Here is a 16314-nt window from a genome sequence, read left to right as displayed (position 1 = left end):
TTGCAAGACCCCGGTGCCGTGTCTTTTTCTGCAGTCTGATTTTAGCCAGCCCCACAATGGGGACTATTTGCATCATCGCATTTCACCACCTCCACAGCCCTCTGAAGTGGGTAGGCACTGTTATCACCTCCACTCAGAGATGGGGAAGGTGAGACAACGAGGTGGAACAACTTGCACGGTCACCTAAGTCAGCTGGGCCAATGTCCTTCCCACCCCCGAACTGGGCCTGAGCCTACTTGTCCTTAGGAGGCTGAGCTGACCAAGCCCGATCTCAGGGCAAAGCCCTGACGTAGACAGACCATGTGTCCCTCAGCTTCCCCTGCACATGCTTCTGCCCCTGCTCCCACACCGCTGTCACTGGGGTATGTCTCACAACGTGGGGTGCAGACGACAGACCTCAGTGTGCCCCGAGTGTGAATGATCAAACCCCCCATCGATCCACGTGGACCTGCAACAGTGCAGGCCCCTCACCTCTTCTATTGTGTGTAGTCCGGGGTGCGGAGTATGCTGTCATCTCTTTTTGCAATGATCTTGGAAAGGGGTGCGAGCACCAGGAACAAACTCGGGGGGAGGGGGCATGTCTGAAGCAGAGTAACAGACCAGGGTCCTTGCCATGGAGTGGCAAGCAGTGCCAGGGGGAACTGGTTTTTACCCCCTAGTGGGAGGGGCAGAGACAGGAGCTTGTTGGACCCAGACAGGAGTGCCTGGGATGCCGAGTCCTCTGACCTGGCTCCGGATGCAGATGCTGCTTTCTCAGCGGTTCTTGGAGTTACCTCTGAAGTCTAAGCCAGACTTGGAGCCTGGGCTCTGGACCTGGAGCCTCGTGCTTCTGCCCCGCAGAGGCCCTGGAGCTAGTTTTCCTCTTCCTGCTTCTCCCCCTCCTCTTCTCTTTTGCCTTGGTTTCTCTTCCAGCCACTTACTATTTTTTTATTTGCAGTTTGTGTTCAATGCAAATAGATGCCATAATAGGAGAAAGTGACTATAAATCAAAGCACAATTATATGATACAATGTACAACTAAAACAGGTGCTCAGGCCCTGGCCAGGTAGCTCAGTTGGTTACAGTGCCATCCCCTTACACCAAGGTTCTGGGTTCAATCCCTGAATGAGAATCAAGCAGTGAATGCAAAAATAAGTGGAACAAATCAATGTTCCTCTCTCTCCCTCTCTCTCTCTAAAATCAATAAATCAAAAATTTAAAAATAAACAGATGTTCAGCTTGCAAGTATGAAGCAAGAAGGAGTGTTCACCCACATATAGAAAGCTTGAGATGTGTTGGAGCTGGGTGTTTTCTGCTGCTTTCTAAGGATGGCAATTATTTGCTTTTGTTATCAAGGCTGCTGTGCTTCTCTGGACCCTGGAACACCAGCGTGCTCACGGCAATTAAAGAATTCAATGAGTGCGTATTTCTAAAAGAGGCCTCTGCACATAGAGACAGCTGTTCCAGACCTACTTTCCAGAATCAACCAGGTTACAGACTGTCGTATTCTAATGGTTAAAGCACAGGCTGACACGCAGTGAGCTCCAAAGACAGCTGGTTTTATTCAATGTGTTTACAGAAATAACATAAGAGAATAATTGCGAGCTCAATTCAGGTGCATTCCTAATGTTCCATATACTTTATTTTGGCTTCTTTCGAGATTCACAAATAGGTGTTCAAAATGTATCTTTTAAACTTTTACATATTATTGTATATGTATGCTGAAATAAAAGGCACTAATTTAAAGTTACTTGAGGTCATAGTCATGTGGCTGAAAGAATCAGACTCTCTTTTGGTGAATGGGAATATGTGAAGGGAAATGCCTAGCTTTTAACCTTGTCAGCATATAAGCAGGATTTAATAATTATCCTTGGATTTTGGGTCACTTCCAACCCATCATTGCCTGCCCTGGCACATGTCAGTTACTTTCAGCAAATCAAAAGCAAAACCCTAAAGAAAGCAATTTAGATCCCAAAAGAGCAGTGAGGGCTTAACAGTGAAAAAGTTTATCTAGAATCCATCAGCGCTAAGTTAATGCCGGCGAAACAATGTGCAGAGGTTTTACAATAGAACCGGCAGGCTCCTAATAGAACCGGCAGGCTCCTTCCACTCTACAGATAAATGTCTAATGACTTTCTAGACTTACTGATCTGATGATTTGAAGTGAAATATGTATTCATCCCACATTCCATTCCTCTATTCTGGATCAGCAGTTTTCAATCAGTGTGTGGCAAGAGGCTCACTATTTAGTTGCAAGAATTTTTTTTAATATTTCTTTTTCTTTCTTTTTTTTGAAGATTTTATTTATTTATTTTTTAGAGAGGGAAGGGAGGGAGAAAGAGAGAGAGAAACATCAATGTGCGGTTGCTGGGGGTCATGGCCTGAAACCCAGGCATGTACCCTGACTGGGAATCGAACCTGCGACGCTTTAGTTTACAGCCCGTGCTCAATCCACTGAGCTACACCAGTCAGGGCTAGTCGCAAGAATTTTTAACACATGCAGTACCTGACTCCTTTTCCCTTAGGTTGACAAATTAAAAAATGACAACAGCCCATGCAACAATAGCCTTCCAGTGAGAATGAATCAAAATTATACCTAGTTTTGTCAGGTTGGCAAAAAATATAACATACTTTTTGATGTGCCGCAAAATTTTAGTAGTTTCTGTGTGCCGTGAGATGAGAACGGTTGAAAGTCACTGCTCTAGATCAAGCGAAAAATCTTTCCGTTTTTCTTTTCTTTTTTTTAAAAAATCCTTATCTGAGAACGTGCTTGCTGGTTTTTAGAAAGAGGGGAATGGTAGGGGAGAGAGGGAGAAAAACATCTATCGGTTGCCTCTCCTGACGCACCTGGACTGGGACAGAACCCGCAACCTTTCGGTTTACTGCACGACGTTCCAACCAGCTGAGCCACACCAGCCCCTGCTGAAAGCACTCCCTTTTGTTTCCAAGGTCGGGCAGTAGGCATCCCTATTTCCTAAGTCATATTTAATAAATTTACGTTTCTCTTTTGTCTGGTATGAGAAATTACATTCATCAGATTTAGCATTGCCATCCACCATCCAGTGAAATCTTTCAGATGTTCTTCAAACCAGTCACATTTGGGATTCTCAGTATTTTCTGAATCATATTTGTGTCAGTAAAATTAAAGAGTAAAATTTAGTTGATTTGGTATGGAAATTTTGATGTTTGATAGCTATTCTGGACTTTAAAAATTAGCTGCCTCAATTCTGGAGGATGGGGAATTGTAGCTATTTTTCAGCTGGAGTCAAGACCTTACGTCTGAACTTAAGAGCTGGTATGTCCCTTAAGTCTCTTTTTATCTATAGGGTTCCTTTCCATCGCTTTCCTTCCCGTTCGCAGTTTGTTTGTAAACTGGATGTATTGTTTCCATGAATGTTAAAGTGATTGAAATCAGGACGAACTTAAGATGTATTTCATCTTTTTTAAAAAAGTGTTTCCTAGCTCTGCCTTTTGAAAATATATAAAAACAATGGTTAACCAACCCAAAGTCAATGAAAACTCTTAGCACTTGGATGATGGCCTCTAAATTCTATTTCCCACTAGAAGGAACAGGCCTCCTTGGAAGTGGCTCATTCTGGGTCTGGGGCAGGAACTGCACTAGTTTTGCTTGAAATGTCCTGTCCTGCCAGAAAGCACCAAAGCTCTCCAACACCGCCAGGTCCTGTCAAAAGGACACAGAGGACACAGGAGCTGACTTGAAGATGCTTCTGAAAGTGTCAGTAAGGATCATAATTGCAACAGGTTGAAGTACATCAAATATTTTGAAATCCAAGTGTTAAGATTTAAAAAATAAATGTAATTCATCACCTGTGAATAGATGCTAGGAAATGAATTCATGATTTTAAAAACTGGTAAATAAATGGAAAACAAGCATTTACTCTCTGTGAACTGTGCCTCCGAGTAACTAAGCAGTCATAGAAGACAGTAAGGGAATAAGGGATGATTGGTTTAGGGTGTCACCATTCAGAACCTTATTGAGTTAATGAATCTGGGCAAAGATTGCCAACGTATGCTGGCATCACAGAAAGAGACACAGCCAGACATTATGCATGTCCTTATAAAAGTACGCACCTCTGCCTGTGAAGGGGCCTTGCAAAAAAAAAAAAGAAATTAAACTTAAACCTGATCAAGCTTCTACATCAAAATGTTAATTTACAGGAAATGAAGGGACAGAGAACACGTTCAATAATGCTCTTGTGATGCAATGGGCAACATCCAAACAATCTTCCCAGTGACACTTTTATGTGGACTTTCTCATGTCGACCTCTAATGTATCCTTAGTGTCCTACTTCAACAGCCACACTGTGAATCTTGTCACCATCCAAAACTTCTCTGGCTTGAAAATGACTAATTCAAGCATTTACTTTCTGGTCACAGCTTTCAATTCTTCCCCTCTTAATTCAGCAATGTCCCCTACAACTATTCTGGGATGCCCTCGGAACCTCCATTGTGTAGGTTTATTTTCTCACAAAATATTAGCTTTCTCCTTTTCACTTCTTATTCACCTTAGATTTCATGCTCCATTAACAATCTGAACTTCCTTTCTATGTATCCTTTTGTTGTTGCTATCTAGCAAAATCTCCAACCCCTGGTGAATTGAGCTTTCTACTTCTTGCCTGTCTGCAGGAGGGCCCTGGGTGGCTGCAAGAGGACACCCCATAGGAAACAAGACGGGTACCGCTATCCATTCATGCCCAGCCACCTCACCGGTTCCTGCAACACTTTCTGGAAACCATCTTCCTTTTTCTAGACACATTTTAGTCCATCACCAATAATGATTTCAAACTTTCTTCACCTGACTCACAGCAGATAATTTTGCCTTCACATTTCCTTTAAAAAAAAAAAAGAAGTCATTTACCCTAGCCAGGTAGCTCAGTTAGTTGAAGAGTACTCCCATATACCAAAAGGCTGTGGGTTCGATTCCTGGTCAGGGCACATACCTATTTTGCAGATTCAATCCCTGGTTGGAGTGCTTGGGGGAGGCAACAAACCAATCAATGTTTCCCTCTCATCTCTCTCTCTCTCTCTCCCCCTCTCTCCCTCTCCCTCTTCCCTTCTCTAAGCATATCCTAGGGTTAGGATTAACAAAATAAAAATAAGAAGAAGCCATTAGATGGGACTTCCTCAATTACCTGCAACCAACCTACAGACACACACATCTGGACCCCACCACTCTTGCATCCCTGCTGTTGCTGAAGAGGTGTCCCTACCCCTATGCAAAACCGTTTCCTTGACTTATGTCTGGTGCCCCACCTCCAACTTTCAGAAACTTACATATAGAGCATTCCCTCTTGTTCCCTCTTCTTCAATCTCTGCATCTATTGTGTACTATCTTAAATAGCTTTATTGAGATACAATTGACATACAATAAGCTTTACATATTTAAAGCTTATAATCTGACCATTTTGACATACTTATATACATGTAAAACCACCATCACAATCAAGATGGTGAACATATCTGTTAACTCAAAAGGTTTCTTCACACCCCTCTGATCCTCTCCCCCAGCCTTTCCCCGCCCCTCTTCCCCAGGCAGTCTCTGACCTGCCTTCTGTCACTGAAGATTTGTTTGTATTTTCTAAAGAGTCATATAGATGGTACCACATGGTGTGTACTCTGCTTTTGTCTGCCTTCTTTCACTCAGCATAATTATTTTGAGATTCATCCATGTTGTGTATACATAATTCATTCATTTTTATTGTTGAGCAGTATCCCAATGTATGCAAAAAACAAAATTTGTTTACCCTTTCACTGATTGATGGACATTTGGTTTGTTTCTACTTTTGAGCCATTACAAATAAAGCTGATAAGAAATTAACGTACAAGTCTTTGTGTGGATGTCTGCCTTCTTTTCTCATGGGAAAATACTTAGAAAAGGCTGGATCATAGGGCTGGTAGGTTTAAGTTTTTAAAGAAACCATCAGACTGTTTTCCAAAGTGGTTGTACCATGTTACACCCCCACCAGCACTGACTGAGAGTCCTTGTTCCCCCACACTCTCGGCCACACTCGGGACGGTCACTCTTTCTAATGTTAGGCATTCTGATAGCTGAGTCATGGTTTCTCACCGTGGTTTTACTGGTAGTGTGCATTTCCCTAGTGATTAATGACACTGAGCTTCTTTTCATATGCTTATTTACTGCTTGTGTGTATATCTATATATTTTTTTTGGTGGAATGTCTGTTCAAACTTTTTCTCCATTTTGAATTGCATTGTTTATTTTCCTACTGAGGTTTCTTTTTTTTTTTTTTTAGTTTGTTTTATCTTCTGCATACAAGTCCATTATCAGGTATATTCTTTGCAAACATTTTTCCCCACTCTGTACCTTGTTTTTCTATTCTCTGATGCTTTTGATAAGTAGAAGATTTGAATTCTGATGATGTCAAGTTTATTTGTTTGTTCTTTTATAGATTGTACTTTTTAATGTCATATCTAAGAAAATTTGCCTAACCCAGGTCACAAAATTTTTCTCCTCTTTTCTTCTAGTAAATTTATAGTTTTAATTTTTACATTTAGGTCTATGCCCCATTTTTATTGCTTTATTTTTTTACTTGTTTACTTACAAAAATTTCTAATTATAAATAATTTTTTAATTTATTGAATTTATTGGGGTGACATTGGCTAATAAAATTGTGTAGGTTTCAAGTATACAATTCTAAAATACAATTATCTGTATATTGTATTGTGTGTTAATTTTTTTAAGAGATAGAGGGAGGGAGAGAAACATCAATCAGTCCCCTCTTGTATGTGCCCCAGTTGAGGAGAGCCCACAACCCAGGCATTTTCCCTGACGGGGAATTGAACCGGTGGTTTTTCACTTTGCAGGACGATGCCCCACCAACTGAGCCACACTAGTCAGGGCGTGTGCTAATTTTTGTATATATGTGAGGAATAGTTGCAAATTCATTATCTTTTTAACCCTTTCTCTCACTCTTACTTACAAGTAACTAGTTTTTCATAGCCATTTATTGAAAAGATTATCCTTATTCCACTAAAGTGCCTTTATATTTTTTGTCAAAACTCAGTTTTCCATATAGGGATCACTCGACGGGCTAGAACTCAGTCATAGGCTACACCTGATTATAAGGAAGTCTGGGAAATGTGGTCCAGCTGTGTGCTGGGGAATAGAAGGAAATGTGCTCGCTCAGTAGCTACCCAGTATCTGCCATGGACTGCCCTCAGAGTCACTAAATACTCTTCATTCTTCACACAAATAGAATACACCCACTTCCTCAAAGAGGACAGCCCAAAATCTAATTCAGCCATTGCATCCTGCTCCAGTCCTTTATTTCTGACAGACTTCTCTGTCAGACCCAGTTGAAGCTTCTTGCTGTATGGAAATCTGTGAAATAAAAAGATGTGTGGTCTGCTTGCTCCCCCACCTTCCAGCATCCACACACCCCTAACAAAATAGCATGGAAAGTGACTGAATAAGGTTAATAGGATATCCTATCTACAAAAGAGGGAATAGGAAACACAGCAACTGCTGGTTTATAGTGATTGTAAAAGCATGCTGGGCAGGCATGGAATTTCCCTACTAACACAGGGGAGTAGAAAGGGAGGGATGTTCCTTGATTAGACAATATTCTTTGGGAGACACTTGCTTGTTCATTGCCTTCTGTAGCTCCTGAATCCAGCACTTAGCACTCAGGTTCTTCCATGTCCCCTTAATGGATATTTTGGAGGGCACCTCCTTTGGGGCTGAACAGCCTTAGTACCTCATACATGCTTATGGAAGTTTGGGGACCCATGGATTGTTCTGATGCTTGAACAGTTAAAGACTTTTTAGCTTGGGTTTGTGGTTTCTTTGATGATATATAGACTTAAAATTTACTTGGCTCCTCTTTTATTTGCCTCTAGTCAGTTCCATATACCAGGAACTATACCTCAATTTCTTTTCAATCATAATTCTCAATGTTGATTTGCTTCTTTCTTCCTCATGTATGTTATTTATTCCTTTGATGCTGGCTGAGTTAATAGGATTGGGTGAAAAGACCACAACACTTAATCTCTGCTGAAAGGTCAATTTTTTTCTGAGCTCACTTTTTTTTGGTAATGCTTACCCAGCACAGCCAACAGTAGCCAATACACACTAACCCTTGGACTCTTTCCAACCTTTACTCCTAGAGGTATATGTTCAGTGTCCGTGGGCCTGTCTTCCAAGTTATCACAGGCACTATTTTGATCAAATGTTTTGCCATTGCAAACACATTTCTTCCCCTTCATTGTCAGTTTTCTTACTGTATATTATCTCACTGCTAAGCCAGTATCACATATTTTGGTGGGGTTTTTTTTTTTTGAGTTGGCAGGACTCTACCTCAAAGTATCACGTTTTGTACAAGTCGAAGCATGCTTACTGCTCTAAGAGACAACCCAAACTTTTGTCATTTAACACAATTAAATTTATGTTTTTCTCATGCAATGGTCCAATGTGTATATTCCCAGTCAGGTGGTTCTCCTTTGTGGCTTTCCTGCAAGCTGAGCTTCAGGGACCTCATTTTGGGGTCTCTGTAATTTCTTTTTTTTTAAGATTTTTATTTATTCATTTTTAGAGAGAGGAAAAGGTAGGGAGAAAGAGATGGCAAGAAACATCAGTGTGAGAGAGAAGCATCAACTGGTTGCCTCTCGTATGCGCCCTGACCAGGGACTGAACCCACAACCCAGGCATGTGCCTTGACTGGGAATCAACCTGGTGACCCTTTGTTTTGGGGATGGCACCCAACCTGCTGAGTCACATGGGTCAGGGCAGCTCTGTTATTTCTTAATGCCTCTCCGAGCCCTCTGCATCCAGCTAGCAGATGACGGGCAGAGAACACAGTAGAGGTTCCAGGGCTAGAAATGGGATGCATCCCTCCACCTACCGTGTCTAGAGCAAAGTCACATGTCATATCTAATTGAAGGAAACCTGGAAAATGTAGTCTGTTTGTACTCCCAGGAAGAAGGAATGGGTTTGCTGAGCATCTAATCTGTCTCTGCCAAATCAAGGGTGATTTTCATAATTACAGCTATGAGAAAATAAGACTAAACTGTCCCTGATATTACAGTTCCCAGGGACCAGGTAGAGCGGAGGTGATTCTGTACTGGGCTGAAAGTTGGACTAGATTATCTCTGAGGCTACTTTCTGCTTCATGAAGAGAAGACTAAACGTCAATTAATAAGCTACAGCCAAAAAAGATAATTAGCATGTTCACAAATCATGGTCTCATCTTCCCTTCTATTCTAAGGCCAATTCATTGTGTAAGGAAGAATTTTGCTGTGATTGTTGGTGGTAACAAATGTCTGGTGAGTCTGGCTAGATTAGTGAATTTCAGACGAACCTGAGGAAATGTGAATACACTTTTGTTTATTACCATCTGTAATCAGGCCAAAATATATACTTAACTGAATAATTGCCTCTGGGAAGGAAAATATAAACTAACGCTTAGTAATTACACTTGCTAATTACCAGCCTTTGTCAAACCCTTACCCATAGCAGTAACTCCGCCCAAGGAGTGAGAGTCTTTATACTAACCTGTAATCATGAAATGCCAGGGGGTTTCTCAAAAGATTATCTTTCCCTGCTCTGTGGATTCAAGGGACTGTTCTTCTTCAAGCGGAGGCTTTATGGTGACAGTCCTCACCATGAATTCTCTTTCAGCAAACTTCCTCCATCATGTGAAAACTTGGTCATTGTTCAGCCCTTCAACCTTTCATTCAACCTACATTCAGCCTTTAGGGACACAAAAAATACTGCAAAAGGTGGAAGTTCCTAGAAGGAATGGAATTAGTGACTACCATTTTATAGTGTGTTATACTATATGTATGTATATATAAAATTTTATATATATGTTATATATATTATAAAGCACATTTATTTTCTGTTGTTCAACAGAAAATTGAGTTTTTAGTCGTATTGGGCGGTGCATCAGGCACGAGTAAGATATAGGTCTTTTCTCAAGTTGGTCTTAGTCTAGGTAGAGGGATATAAGCATGTAAAAAACTGTGCTAGAAATCTCTACAAAGTACAATAGGGCACAAAGGACAAAGTGTTTATTTCCAGCTAGGGGATCAGGAGGCTAAGAACAGAGAAGTCTCCTAGAAAGGGCAATGGTTGAGCCAAGCCATTCATCTTATCCAATTTTGACAACACCCCTGGGAGGCAGAATATTCCCATCACTCAGATGAAGAAACTGAGGCTCAGCAAGGTCACATGACTTGTCCACACAGAGCTGGGCCTTGAATTGGGGCTGCCTGCTCTCTCTGCTCTGCTTATATAAGCCATATATTGGTTGCTAAGTTATACATACATGGGAGAGTTTTGGAGCCCGATTTCATAGCTCAGCTGATGGTGCTGACTGACATCCACTTTCAGTCCCCCCCTCACTGTCTCTTGAGGAGACAAGGCTCTGTGGGGGTGGCAATGCTCATCCAGACCACCTCCTCGTCATCACATGGGCTCCCTCCCCTCCCCAACTTTGGGTTTCCACTCATGGGACTCAGCTTGGGTTCCACCTTCTCTGCGAAGTCCTTCCCTCTCTCCCTGGCCCTACAGAGCCAGCTTCTGCTCTGACCCACCCTAGCACTGATTGAAATGGACTTGAATTGTTCTTCAGTTGATGACTCTTACTCCATGTGCCCGCCTCTCCCAGGCTGAATGCCCCTCAGGCAGAGATGCTTGTACAGTGTCCCTACCCCCAGAATCTGGGCCATGGCTGAACCCATGCTCAGGTTCCCCCAAGTGATGTTTATGGGGTGAAGGTTTTATTTGGGAGATATAAAAGACAGTGCCCTTTTCTCCTTATGTTTTGCAATATCCTTACTTAGCAAAACATAAGGTTGGTAGCCTACAATGAGTCCTTCAGCTGTGTGTATGCTCATATGCATATGTAAATCTTGTTGGTTTGTGAACTCCAAAAGTCTAGGATCCACAGCTCTAGTGAGTGGTTCCAAGTCTGAGGGATGTCCGAATCATTTGAGGCAATAGAACATAGATTCCTGGGCTTTGTCTCAGAACTGAGGAACTAGAAAATGAGGGCCCAGACAATTGTGAGCCGGCAGATCATTCTAATCATGGGTAGCATTTAAATCCTGCCTCAAATAGGCAGCTTCAACCTGAGTCTCAGCTTCTCACCTTCCTCCCTGAACAACATGAGCTTCAGCACACGCTCCAGCTTCTCCACAAGCTACTGGACCTTGGGCTCTGTGCAGTCACCCAGCTACCGTGTCCGGCTGGCCAGCAGCATGGCCAGCATCTATGCAGGTACCAGGGGCTCAGGCTCCCGGATCTCAGTGTCCCACTCCAGCAGCATGTGGGACAGCTGGGGATCTGGGGGTCTGGCTGCAGGGATGGCCAGGGATCTAGTGGGCATAGGGGGCATCCAAAGCGAGAAGGAGACTATGCAATGCCTGAATGACCACCTGGCTTCCTTCCTGGAGAGGGTGAGAAGCCTAGAGACTGATAATTGGAGACTGGAGAGCAAAATCCAGGAACACTTAGAGAAGAAGGGATCCCAGGTCAGAGACTGGGGGCACTATTTCAAGACCATCAAGGACCTGAGGGCTCAGGTCTTTGCAAATTCTGTGGACAATGCCCACATTGTTCTGGAGATTGACAATGCCCATCTTGCTGCTGATGACTTCATAGTCAAGTGTGAGACAGGGCTGGCCATGTGCCAGTCTATGGAGAATGACATCAGTGGGCTCCGAAAAGTCATTGATGACATCAATACCACTTGGCTGTAGCTGGAGACAGAGATTGATGCTGTCAAGGAGGAACTGCTCTTCTTGAAGAAGAATGACGAGGAGGAAGTAAATGGTCTACAAAACCAGATTGCCAATTCTGGGTTGACAATGGAGTTGGATGTCCCCAAATCTCAAGACCTCAGCAAAATCATGGCAGACACCTGGGCCCAGTATGATGAGCTGGCTTAGAAGAACTGAGAGGAGCTAGACAAGTACTGGTCCCATCAGACTGAAGAGAGCGCCACAGTGATCACCTCACAGACCACTGAGATAGGCACGCTGAGACGACACTCATAGAGCTGAGACACACAGTCCAGTAGTTGGAAACTGACCTGGACTCAGTGAGAAATCTGAAGGTCACTTTGGAGAACAGCCTGAGGGAGGTGGAGACGCACTATGCCATGCAGATGGAATAACTCAGTGGGATCCTGCTGCACCTGGAGTCAGAGCTGGCCCAGACCCGAGGCAGAGGGGCTGTGCCAGGCCCAAGAGTATGAGGCCCTGCTGAACATCAAGGTTAAGCTGGAGACTGAGATTGCCACCTACCACAGCCTACTGGAAGAAGGGGAGGACTTCAATCTTGTTGACACCCTGGACAAGAGTAACTCCTTACAAACCACCCAAAAGACCATGATGCATAGGGTTGTAGGTGGCAGAGTGGTATCTGAGGTCAACGACACCAAGTTTTGAGGTGTTAAAGGCAGCAGAAGTGGAACACCCCATGGCAGGGCAGGAGGTTAATAAAAAGTTCATTGAAAGATTAAAATAGACAAATCATGCCTCAAACAATTGGGAGGGTTTGGGTAGATAATGATGGAGGGAGGGAGGGAGAGAAGGAAGGAGGGACAGAAAAAGGCCTTCAGAGCAAGAAAACTGTGGGAAAGGCTGTGTCAGCTGAGAAGCAAGCTTCTGGAATGGCAGGTGGACCATGTGGGATAAATGACCCGTAGAAGGAAGTAGTGGGGCTTCTGGTTAGAAAGGCAGGTGGTAGCTAAAGTGTGACAGGTTTGAACCTTATACCCAAAATAGTAGAACCCCAAGGAAGAATGGGGTTAGAAAAGGGGAATTACTGAAATTCTAATATGCAACAATCGTTGTCTTTGGGTGAACAAATAATGTCCTACTTAAGGATGAATTGTTTCTTTTTTTTGTTCTCACCCAAGGACATGCTTACTGATTTCAGAAAAAGGGGAAGGAAGAGAGAGAGAGAGAGAAACATCTGTGTGAGAGAGAAACATTGACTGGTTGACTATCCTACACACCCCAACTGGGGATCGAACCTACAACCTTTTGGTGTATAGAATGATGCTCCAACCAATTGAACCACTCAGCCAGAGCTTAAGTATGTATTATTTCAATCAATGCAGATGCTGTCTGGGTTAATAAAATATAATTTGATATAAAATACTCCCTGATTATTAAGTAGCTTTTGGTTATATTTCTCATGATATGGGAAGCTATGAATTTTTATAACCAAAAGATTGAGGAGAGGGAATCCCTGGAGGTGTTTGAGAAAAGTGATGGGTGCTGGGGGTGGACAGAGGAAGGGAGCTGTTGACGATGGAGACAGCAGTGAGAAGGCCGCCTGAAGGCTCCAGGGTGAGGTCATGAGGACCTGCACGGAGGTGAAGAGCAGTGGGTTTGATGTCAGCACCACAGTTTGTGGTCTGGCTGTGAGTCAGCTGCTCCTTGATCTTCATACATGTCTGTCCTTCACAGACCCATCCAAGGCCCCATGTCTCTGTTCAGCTATATTCTCCCGAGGCAGGGGATTTGCCTCCTGCTTCTCTTCATGCAGAGCAGCTGGTAATAAGGTTTTTGATGAATGTATCTCACTAATGATGATCTTCCAACATAGCCCTTCTGGCTTAAAAAGATCCTCCTGAAAACAGATCTATTTCTCCGGATCAAATCCTAGTCCCGAATGAACGACGGCAAGAAAAATGAGCCAAAGAACAGCCTACTAATAACTCTGAGAGAGATCAGATTTAAAGAGGCGGCAATCCTTTAATCCCAGGTGCTATCGCTTCTGCTGCAGACCCTGGGGTCCACATCACCACACAGAAGAGGCCGGCCTAAGTCCACAGCCACCTGATCCCCAGAAGAGGCAGGGAACATTAGCTGTTCCCAAAGTGGGCATGACGGGCGGGCTCCTGGGGGTCAGGTAGGGCTGGACATGCTGTAATTTTAGCCACAGCCTCCCTCTCTCTCTTCTGGGAGCAATTGGTGTGGTCGAGATGCAGAGAACCCTAATCCTATCTTGGCACAGAGGCAGCCTGACATTTGCCAAGAATTTCTACCCAGAAATCCTGCTTTATAAATAGAGGGATCAGTACGCAAGATTGTGGCAAGGGTCACTGAGGCATTTTGCATGGTGACAGAACGAGAGAATTTCCAAGAGGAAGGGACATTGCTGGCACCAGTTCTAGCCTTCCTGTCTCAGGCAAGACTGCGTTGTGTTGTGGGCTCATCTGGCTTCTTTCTAAATCACCTGCACTTCCATTGTAGTGGAGGAAAGTAGTATAGGTATACAAACTCTAAACTGAGGTTTTTTACTGATCTCTAATGTGCAGAGATCTTTGACCAATTGAAATTGTGTGTCTGGGTGTACTAACTTACAAGTGTGCACTATGGATAACAGGAGTTATAAATGGATATTTAAATCAATTATGATATTGTGGAGTGGATATTAATTATTTGTGGTCATCCTGCAACTTTCAGCCCCTCCTTACATTTTGGAAACTTACCATTTTATCAGTTCTTTCTCCCCGAGGAAGAAGTGAGAAAATTCCCAACCACAGACCTCTGCCAGTTTTGGTGCACTTAAATGTTTTAGATTCTGGCGATCAGACACATCCTCCTGAGACTTGGATTCAAAGTAAGAAATATGGAGAGATAGCCACATATGAGTGACCAGTCTTCCAGCAGATGTGGTAGCAGAAGTCTCCAGATCTTAGGGAGTAGCAGTGGTGAAGTTTCTGGCTGTCAACTGTTACGAGACCAAGTGGTTGGACCTTGTTTTGGGCAGCTTACCTTCAAGGTCTGGCTCTCTTGGCCTCCAGGAGATTCAGTAAGTTACTTAACATTCTTAACCCATTCTCTCAAAGCACCAGAACGGCTTTGGTTGTTTGCATCTAAAGACCCTTGTTGATCACTGATTGGTACTTGGAATGGTTATCAGCATTAGACCCCCAAGGAGATGGTGACATGGTAGTTGGTTATCTGAAGAGGCAACAACTATTTAGTTAGTGTTGAAGGATGGGACTCCTGGTAGTCCCTGAGTGACAGTGACGAAACACTTACTGCAATTTCTTGCCTGACCTACCTACTCAAAACTTTGGTGGCCTCCATGGTGGAGGGCCTGAGGAATGCAAGTCTATGGGCTGAGCTTACTGATTATTACTCTGTTAGATGGTTTAAAGAAAGAGAAAATTTGGCCCTGGCTGGTGTGGGTGTAGTTCAGCAGATTGAGTGCCAGACTGTGAACTGAGAACTCATCAGTTCGATTCCTAGTCAGGGCACATGCCTGGGTTGCAGGCCAGGTCCCCATTTGGGTATGTGTGAGAAGCAATTGTTTGGTTCTCACACAACAATGTTTCTCCCCCTTTGTCTCCTTCTTTTCCCTTCAGAAGGAAGGAAGGAAGGAAGGAAGGAAGGAAGGAAGGAAGGAAGGAAGGAAGGAAGGGAGGGAGGGAGGGAGGAAGGAAGGGAGGGAGGGGGGAAGGAAGGAAAGAAGGGAAAACGTTTTTAGCTCATAAGACTATCCTGCAGTCACGTTGCTTCTATGCTATATCTTGCAGACATGGAGCTGGTGTAGATGAAAATCAAACTCACAGTGGGATGCTGAATTATAAAATAGGTTGAGTTCATAGATTTAAGAGGGTTCTTATATGGAAGTTAGAACACTGACTGGGGGAAAATGAGACATAGAGATTTGGTCTGGGGACATCTGAGAGAATCTTAATTCCCAAAGTCTCAGGAGGAGAAGCTACTTTTCCTTTCTTCATTGAGGCTGTTCCTGTCTTGATTAATTACCCATAATGACCTTGTTCAAGGATGTTACCTTAGAGGTAACATGTTCTCAAGCACTATGTCAACCACCTCTTGTTGCCATCAGACCTGTAACTAAAGTCAGGTCCTAGGATATGCCAGGGGGACAATTACAAAGCCAACTGGTGGGAAATGAAGTCTTACATGACAAAAATAGTGATGAGATCTAGCTCATTTATATGTTTAAAAATTGGAAATATGCATGGTAATGGATGATAAGGGGCTGGATGAAGGCGGAGATAAAAATTGAATTTTGGATGGAGCAAATTCTATAATATGAATTCACTTAGTGGAGATTTTGGATTGGATGTGTGAGTTTAAATAGTTGGGGATACTTTAATGGTATCTCACTTAGTTGGTTAAATCTTAGTCTTAACAAAGATCTATACAAAATGGAATCCAAGATGCTAGATGTTAGGAAAAAATGTAGAAAGAATGAAATCCTAAGACTTCAAGAAGAAAAGGAAGGTTGGAGTGGATTATTTTAGATGTGACACACTCAAAAACCCTTAATTATATTCTTTTTTTAAAAAGATGTTATTTA

At 43.1% G+C, this 16314-nt stretch overlaps 1 pseudogene; it reads left to right on the top strand.

Moving 5' to 3' along the window:
• Positions 1 to 11126: 11126 nt before the first annotated feature.
• On the top strand, positions 11127 to 12410 carry LOC123832528 (annotated as a pseudogene).
• The last annotated feature ends 3904 nt before the right edge of the window (positions 12411 to 16314 follow it).

This window comes from Phyllostomus hastatus, unplaced genomic scaffold (genome assembly GCF_019186645.2).
Source record: "Phyllostomus hastatus isolate PE091 unplaced genomic scaffold, TTU_PhHast_1.1 phas_scaffold_193, whole genome shotgun sequence".
Classification (NCBI taxonomy): Eukaryota; Metazoa; Chordata; class Mammalia; order Chiroptera; family Phyllostomidae; genus Phyllostomus; species Phyllostomus hastatus.
The sequence above is the reverse complement of the archived record's forward strand: the minus strand, read 5'-3'. Positions and strand labels throughout refer to the sequence as shown.